Raw genomic sequence first — 9406 nt, 5'->3', positions numbered from 1 at the left:
CACTGAGCCCATCTGCAAAGACTAGGAGACGTTTTCTTTTGGATACAGGTATTTAAGGACATAACTGTCAAATCAACAGCTGATCAATAAGCTAATGTAACAGAGACTTCAGTGACCACACATAACAAAGAACACACTTTACAAATTAGTTTGGTAGACTCTAGACAAACAAAAGGAACCATAACAAGTAGTGACAATAAACCCTGGGGAGAGGAGAGAATCTAATTTCCAGAGTTGATGCATATGATATTCAAAATGTTCAGTTTTCAATAATTAAAAGAATTATGAGGCATGCAAAGGAATGAGAAAGTATAGCCCATGCACAGGAAAAAAAGAAAAAAAAGAAAATAGAAACTGTCTTTAAGGAAATACAGACATTTTCCTACTAGTCAAAGGCTTTAAATCAAGTATTATTTTAAATATGTTCAAATTTTTTGTGTGTGCAAAAAATATTTGGCCTCATGGCTTCTGGTGAGTAATTGGCTGTTAATCTTATTTAAGATCCTTGCACACGATGAGTCACTTCTTGTTGCTCTTAAGATTCTGTTTTTGGCTTTTAACAGTTTGATTATAATGTATGTCAGTGTGGGTCTCCATAAGTTTATCCTACTTAGGGTTCATTGAGCTTCTTGGATGTATAGATTAATGACTTTTATCAAATCTGGGAAGTTTTCAACCATTATTTTAGCAATTTTATTTCTGCTCCTTTCTCTCCTCTCCTTCTCTGACCCGTTGTACATGAAGCCATGTACAAAGTACTAAAGAAAACCAGAAAAACACAATCTTACCAAATAGAGAATATCCACAAAGAGATAAAAAAGTAAAAATATGAGCCAGGTAGAAATTCTTGAGCTGTGAAGTACAGTAATTGAAATAGGAAATTTACTAGAGGGGTTCAATAACAAATTTGAAATGTCAGGAGGAAGAAACAGGGAACTTGAAGATAAGTCAATTGAGATTATCCAGTCTGAAAACCAAAAAGAAAAAAGAACGAAGTAAAAGGAATAGAACCTAAGAGGCTTCTGCAACATCATCAAGTATACAATTATGCATAATGGGAGTCCAAGAAGCTCAATGAACCCCAAGTAGGATAAACTGAGAGACCCACACTGAAACACATTATAATTAAAATATCAAAGCCAAAGAAAGAGAGAAGCTTGAGAGGAGCAAGAAGAAGTAATTTATCGTGTATACAAGGGATCCTAAGTAAGATTACCAGCCAATTAATCACTCATCAGAAGCCATGGAGGCCAGAAGGCAGGGGGATGACATATTTAGAGTGCTATAAGAAAAAAATGGTAAAACAGTAATTTCATGTCTGGCAAAACTATTCTTCAAAAAAGAAGGAGAAATCAAGGCATTCCTAGATAAACAAAAGCTGAGGGAGTTTATTCCTGTAGAGCTTCTCTATAAGAAGTATTGAAGGAAATCCTTTAGACTAAAATAAAAGGACACTAGACAGTAACTCACAGCCATATAAAGAAATAATGAACACCAGTAAAGATAGATACATAAGTAAATATGAAAGCCAGTGTTATTTTATTTTTGGTTTGTAATTTTTCCTATATGATTTACAAGACAAATGCATAAGACAACAACTATAAATCTGTGTTAAACAGCAGCATTATTCACAATAGCCAAAGTTGGAAACAACCCCCAAATCCATCAGCTGATAAATGTATAAGCAAAACGTGGCATATCCATAAAGTATTATTCAATTATTCATACAAAGGAATGAAATGCCGATACATGCTACAACATAAATGAACCTTTAAAGAAATTATGTTACGTGAAAGAAACAGGATGCTAAAGGCCATTTATTCTATGATTCCATTTATGTGAAATACCCAGAATAGGCAAATCCATAGAGATAGAAAGCAAATTTGTGTTTTCCAGAGACTGAGGTGGGGGAAAGAGTAGGGGGTGACTGCTTAATAGGCACAGGATTTCTTTTCAGCATGATGAAATTTTCTAGAATTTTGTAATGGTGATGGTTGTACAACATTGCGAATGTGCTAAAATGGTTAAAATGGTGAATTTTATGTTATATGTATGTGTATTTACTGCAGTAACAAATATACCTTAGTCACTTGTCACTTCTAGGGGGGAAACTCTTTAGAACACTTAAAAATGATATGAAATGGAATTTTTAAAAAATTTTCAAATTAAACTTTTGCTTTTGGGATGGTTATTGAGTCTTAGGTAGTTGTAACAATGTAGAGAGATTGTATGTGCCCTCTACTCAGTTTCTTCCAGTGCTAACATTTCTCAAAACTATAGTACAAACATAACCAAGATACTGACATTGGTACAGTTAATATACCAAATATTTCCATCATGTCGTCTGCAGATAGGGGCAGTTTTATTTCTTTCTTTCACACTGGTATGTCTTTATGTCCTTTTCTTGTCTTATTGCACCGGCTAGAACTTTCAACACTACATTGAATAAGAGTTGTGAGAGCTGACATCCTTGCCTTGTTCACTGTCTTAGGGGGAAAATGTACAGTTTTTCACCATTAAAATACAATGTTAGCAATAGGTTTTACAGATTCTCTTTATCAGTTTGGGGAAGTTCCCTCTTTATTCCTACTTTCTGAGAGTTTTCATCATGAATTGGTTTATGGACAGATTTGTGTCCCCTTAAAATTCATATGTTGAAGGCCTAATTCCCAGCATGACCATTTTGGAAGACAGAGCTTTTAAGGGGGTAATTAAGGTGAATTGAGGTCAGAAGGGTGGGGCTCTAATCCCACAAGACTGGTGTCCTCATAAGAAAAGGAAGAGGCATTCGAGATCTCGCTCTCTGCACACTCTCCATACAGAGGAAAGTCCATCTGCAAGCCAGGAAGAGAAGCTTCACCAGGAACCAATCTTGCTGGCACCTTGATCTCAGACTTCTAGCCTCTAGAACAGTGAGAAATAAATTTCTGTTGTTTAAGCCACCGGTCTGTGGTATTTTATGGCAGCCTGAGCAGAATAAGACAATTGATGTTGAATTTTGTCAAATGCTCTTTCTGTGACTGATAAATGCACTTTAGTTACTTGTAACATTTGAGAGAGAGAGAGAAAAGAAAGAAACTAACAAATGACAGAGAATAAAGTTGTCATCTTTTTTCTATGTTGGTAACAAAATTATGTAGCAGCTCATTTAAGTTCTATTGTAAACTTTGCGAAATAATTCAGCAGAATGAAAAATTTGTGTATATTTTGATGGCTGTATTGTATCTCTATCATTTGGAATTATATGATGAAAAAATAGTTCAGAATAATTTTTTGGCAATATTCTCAAGGTCTGAGAAAGAATTAAACATTTTTTAATTTGAAAAAATATATTATTGAAAGCTTTTGGAGCATCATGATGACCATATGAAAAAACTATGCTTTAGAATGGTGATGACCGACGTGTTAGCCACTAGCCACAAGGGCTGTTGACCCCTTAAACAGGCTAATCTGAACTGAGATGTGAAATGCGAAGAACTGAAATGGGAAATGTGGTGAGGATGTGGTGTAAGCTGCCGTCTGCAACTGGTGAGAATGACAAATGGTACTCCCAGTTTGGAAGTATATTAGTTTTCTAGAGCTGCCTTAATAAAGTACCACCAAACTAAATAGCTTAAACAATGAATATTTATTGTTTCCCTGTTATGGAGGCCAGAAGTCCAAGATCAAGGTATTAGCAGGGCTGGTTCATTCTGAGGACTGTGTAATATGATGGTGGTGGTTGTTTTATTTATTTAATTTAATTTCCAACAATGTAATTGTTGAACTTGCCACTCCGAGCCCTGGAATACACCAAGATATTATTGTCATACACACAAAAAATATAACTAATGCCTTGAACATACTTTAACTCAGTGAATATATTGTTGGAGATCCTGGAAATTCGAGATGTGTTTTCTTGGCTAATTCAAGCAATAGGGAACTTGGCTATGGATTGGCCTGCAAGGACTCCTTGTACTCCTACTTGTATTTCTCCTTTTTACTCTCGTAATAGAATGTTTTCTATATTTTTCAGGGCAATGTATGCACAACTCGCTAAAAGTCTCCTCTACAATTTGGGCTACTCAAATAACTCAAATAATCAAGCTTAATACTGATGTGAAGATCAATACATTCATTTTAATATAGTTTTTAATTTTAAAAAATGCCTTTTAGACTCAGTTTTGAGGCCCTTACTAGAGGCTAGTTAGTTCCTCTTTTTGAGCACCTAAGTCCATACCCCAACCACTTCCCTTATCTGGACTTTCACACTCTGGTTTATTAAAAACCTGCCCTAATTGCTCCAGGGCCAAGTAACCAGATAACTACGAACAGTCTTATGGTCTGTGAAACATTCTGTTCCCCACAGCTTGTGAAGTTATTCAAAGTAGCCAATGCACAGGGAGCCCGGGAAACTAAACCCTGCCCTGTGTGCCATACATGAGCTGCTCCCTACAGCTTCAGTTTGCTCGTACTCTGTCCCCATGTAAAACCACTGTGCAGCCTGCATGACAGTCTTCTCTTGTTTGGAGCTGTAAATAACAAAGAATGCTGCGTTTCGTGTATCTGAGTGTCTTTGTCTTGTGTCCTGTCATCAAATGGATCTTTAAATCTCATATAACAGGAGAGAAGAATCTGTTCTTCGCCTCTGTCCTAGCTTCCGGTGGTTTTCTATCTTTGGCATTCCTTGGCTTGTAGAAGCAGCATTACCCTGATCTTTGCTTTTATCTTCACACGGTGTTCTTCCTGTGTATGTGTTTGTGTCTAATTTTCTTCTTTTTGCAAGAACATCAGCCATATTGGATTAGGGCCCAACCTACTTCAGTAGGGCCTCATCTTAACTAACTACATTTTATAATGGTCTTAATTCCAAATAAGGTCACATTCTGAGGCAATGTGGATTAGAATTTCAACATGTGAATTTTGGGAAGGAGGGCACAATTCAACCCATGACAGGAAGTATTTATTAAATCTACACATATGACTATCCTATGACCCATCAATTTCATTCCTAGGTATATATCCAAGAAAATGGATGCATATGTGGAATAAAAGTTATGTGCAAAACAAAAATATTCATAAAAGTGCTATTTATGCTAGCCTGAAACTGGAACAATCCAAATCCACAGAAAAATGGATGACTAAGTTATCGTCTATTCATTAAAAAATCACCCTGCAGCATTAAAAGTGAACTATGCAAAGAATTTCATTTATATGAAGTTCAAAACTGGCAAAATGAGGCAATGATGTTAGAAGTCTGAGCAGTATTTCCATCTGAGGGAGGGGATGCTGACGGAGAAGGAACATAAAGGACACTTTGAGTAATAAAAATGATCAATACTTTGGCCCAGTACGGTGGCTCACACCTGTAATCCTAGCACATTTGGAGGCCAAGGCAGGAGAATTGCTTGAGCCCAGGAGTTCAAGATCAGCCTGGGCAACAGAGCAAGACCCTGCTTCTACAAAAACATAGAAAAAAATTAGCTGGGTGTGATGATGAGCAGTTGTAGTCTCAGCTACTCAGGAGGCTGAAGTAGGAGGATCACTGGAGCCCAGGAGTTTGAGGTTTCAGTGATCTACGATGATACTACTATACTCTACCCAGGCAATAGACTTAGACCCTGTCTCAAAAACTAAAAAAAATCAATACCTTGGTTTTGGAAATGATTAGATGTGTGCATATATATGCAAAAATTCATGAAGCTTTACAGTATAGGTTGGTGCATTTTACTATAAGCAACTTATACTTCGAAAGTGCTATGTTTCAAATGAATTGCTATATGATTTATCTTTTTACTTCAGTGCTGTGGGAGAACCAATGTATAGTAGGAAGTGGCCTTTTTGCTTTATCACTCAGAAAAACTCACTGATGTTTCCTGTCAGTGGCTAATCAGTTAAAAGCATATACAGTAATGAAGAAGATAAAGACAAACAAAATGAGGAAGGAAAATGATATGCACTCCTGTTGAACCAAGAGCAAACAACGGTGACCAAGAGAGACAGATTCAGTGTTCATTAATTGAGTTACAGGGGATTTTTGTTTAAGTAGAAAACTACTCCAAATGCATACTTTGGGGAGGATTTCAGCTTTGAGTTTAATGATCTCCATCATTGTCATGGTGCCTGGTAAGTTAGATACTGTGACATTTTCAGCTGGAAAACAAGGCTCTCAATCTGATGAGGATACTCTTGATCTACTCATAAGATTTGTTTTTTTTGGTGTTATTTGTCCTAGCAGCAGTGATAAATGTGTACATTATTCAGCAAAACTCGTTGAGATTAATTTATCTCAGTGGTATACTGACTAGCTGACTAGCTGAGTCCAGGGAAATATTGGGGGTTGGGATCAGAATGAAACTAAACTTCTGTGACTGGACAAAATGCAGTGTTTTCCTCCCATTTTTTGGCTTGTATTTTCATTGTCTCATTTGACTTCTTATTTTTTGGATCTTAATGTTTATTGATGTGTAATTATTTTCTTTATTCATTGAAATTTCTCTATTGCTGATATTTTTAACATTGAGGATAAGAAGGAAACTCTACAATTCTATTTGGGCATTTTAAATTTTAAAATAGAGGTAAGAAATTTATGGTAGAATTTGTTTAAAATATGAGTATCAGAAAATGTAAGAATATATAGATGATAAATAATTAATTTAACTCATTGCTTTGTATAGGGATTCTTTTCCCCAGTGTATGTTTTTGTCTGCTTGGTCAAAGATCGTTTGGCAATACAAGGTTGGTTTTATTTCTGGGTTCTCAGTCCTATTCTATTGGTCTACGTCTCTGTTCTTGTGCCGGTACCATGCTGTTTTGGTTACTATAGCCTTGTACTATGGCTTGAAGTTTGTTAAATTGATGCCTCCCAATTTGTTTTTTTTTTTTTTTTTGCTTAAGGTTGCTTTAACTATATGGTGTCTTCTCTGGTTCCATATGAAGCATAGAATTATTTTTTCCAGATCTGTGAAAAATGATGTTGGTATTTTAATAACAATTGCATTGAATCTGTAGATCACTTTGGGTAGTATAGACATTTTAACAATGCTGATTTTGCTGATCCATGAGCACGGTATGGTTTTCCATCTGTTTATGTCCTCTGCTATTTTCTTCCACGGTGTTTCCCATTTCACCCTGTAGAGGTCTTTCACCTTTTTATGAAGTAAAAACAACTGAAAACATTCCCACTTAAAACTGAAACCAGACAAGGTTGTCCTCTATCACCACTTCTATTTCAACATGGTGCCTAGCCAGAGCAATCAGACAAGAGAAAGAAATGCAGGGTATCCAAATGAGGACAGAAGAGGTCAAACTATTGCTCTTTGCTGAAGATATGGTCTTATATTTAGAAAGCCCCAAAGATTCCAACAAGAGACTACTGGAATTGATAAATAAATTCAGCAAAGTCTCAGGTTACAAAATCAATGGGCTTCTATTCCTTGTCTCTCAGACCCAATAAATTCTATGTACTGGAAATGCAGCCTCATCTTCATAGGATATAATAGGATACAATTTCCAAATCTCAGTTGTGCCTTCAAGAGTTCATTCAAATGCCCCTTCAAGCCGGCACCCACATGCCTCTGCCCCATACTTTCTTGTCCTGTACCTTCTAATCTTGACTTTTCCAAGCCTTCTGACCAAACAAGTCAAGCCATTTGCCACTGCTCATGAGTTTATCTATTTTATTACTTGACCGCTTTTTTCCCACACAAAGTAGATTTACCAGAGGTACCACTCAAAACTGTGCCTACTGGTAGAATTTTTCCAGATAAGATAGCTTATCTGGCAAAGCAGCTGAAGTTGGGGCTAATACTTGGGTAGTTCACATTAGTCCATTGTAGTTCACCATCCAGTGTTTTGCAGGGGTCAAACTGGTAAATTATTGGGGATACACGGTGTCAATATTTTAAGAGGTTTTAAGTCTCTGAGTGGAGACCCATCCTTTGGTCTGTAATGTTAGTATTTATTCACTATCTCGGCAAAAGTGGGAGGTTTCCCTTGGTCTTTTCTGTTATAATAGCTCTTACCTTACCGATTAAGGAACCAGCAAGGTCTGCCAGCTGCTAAGTATGTCCATTTCGAACTAAACATTCAGCAACTGGGAAAATCACCAGTGGATTGACCCATGGACTTGGAAAGTCCACTGTGACATGAACCAGACCCAGGATTTCTTTTATCACCTGCCTCTGTTTTGCTGCCACTCATGTCCTTCATGTCCTTGGGTATCAGGATCAATTCAGATCAGTATTCAAACAGCTCTCAGAAGACCTTGGGTATTTCTTTGTACCCATCACTCTCTCACACATATACACACACACTCCCAGTTTCACTGAAGAATGTCCTTGATGAATTAATAAAAACTATCAATGCTATTAAATCTCAACCCTTAAATATACCATCTTTTTAATATTCTATGTGATAAACTTAGAAATACATAGAGTATAATTTTGTTGCATAACAAAGCATGATTGTTATCTTGAGGAAAAGTATTAGTATCAATTGTGTGAATAGCAAGCTGAACTATCTTCAACTATATTTTTATATCCAGTGTGGGTAAAATGTTCATTAAAAGAAAGAAAGGTTTTATGTGGCTTTAAACAAGACCCAGTAGTAGGATTGACGTGTAGAAATTTTTATCAATCTCCTTTTGTGTGTGTGTCCAGTTAACACTTCACTGTCTGTAGTGATAGATACCAAGGCTGTGCTCTGCTGCCCTCCTATTCCATTGACGAGTGTGGGGGTAACAACATGGGAAATAATTCTCGAAGACAAGCCTTACTGCAGAAAAAGCCTGCAGGAATGACACAAACGAGACCAGGGAAATCAACTGCATTAATGGGGGAATAACCTGGGCCTCCAGGGCTGACCAGAATCTTCACCTTCAAATTGATCCAGTGGCTGTCACTCATGATGGGTATTACAGGGCATAATGGTGACACCTGATGGGAATTAGCATCATGGGTATCACCTCCAAGTGTTAGGGAAAGAACATTATGTATACTGTGGTATTTACGTCACCAGATTTGTGACTGAAACAAATGTCTCTTCAAATTCCATATTCTTTATGTTAAGACTGAAGCACTTTTACCCCTCTATCTCTGTAGTTCCCCTGAAGTGACCCTGTTTCTAAGCAGGAATAGAACTGTAGTGTGCAAGGCAGTGACAGGGAAGCCAGCTGCACAGATCATCCCCAAGATGATCTTGTCACTGAGCAAGAATATTGGGGCAATGGCACAGTGACTGTCCAGAGCACATGCCACTGGGAGGTCCCCAATGTGGCTACTGTGACTCGCTCTGTCTCCCATTTGATTGGCAACAAGAGTCTGTGCATAGAGCTGCTTCCTGATTAGTAATTCTTCCAGCTTTGTGTTTGATTCTTCCATTATTTTAGAGGAGTTAGCTTAAGAAGAAAAGAAGTGTGCACAGAAAT

General features: G+C 37.1%; 1 pseudogene; it reads left to right on the top strand.

The window, feature by feature from the left end:
* Positions 1-3467: 3467 nt before the first annotated feature.
* LOC138385726 (cell surface glycoprotein CD200 receptor 1-like) lies at positions 3468-9326 on the top strand (annotated as a pseudogene).
* The last annotated feature ends 80 nt before the right edge of the window (positions 9327-9406 follow it).

This window comes from Eulemur rufifrons, chromosome 7 (assembly GCF_041146395.1).
Source record: "Eulemur rufifrons isolate Redbay chromosome 7, OSU_ERuf_1, whole genome shotgun sequence".
NCBI lineage: Eukaryota > Metazoa > Chordata > Mammalia > Primates > Lemuridae > Eulemur > Eulemur rufifrons.
Note: the sequence above shows the minus strand (reverse complement) of the source record. Positions and strands in the feature narration are given on the sequence as shown.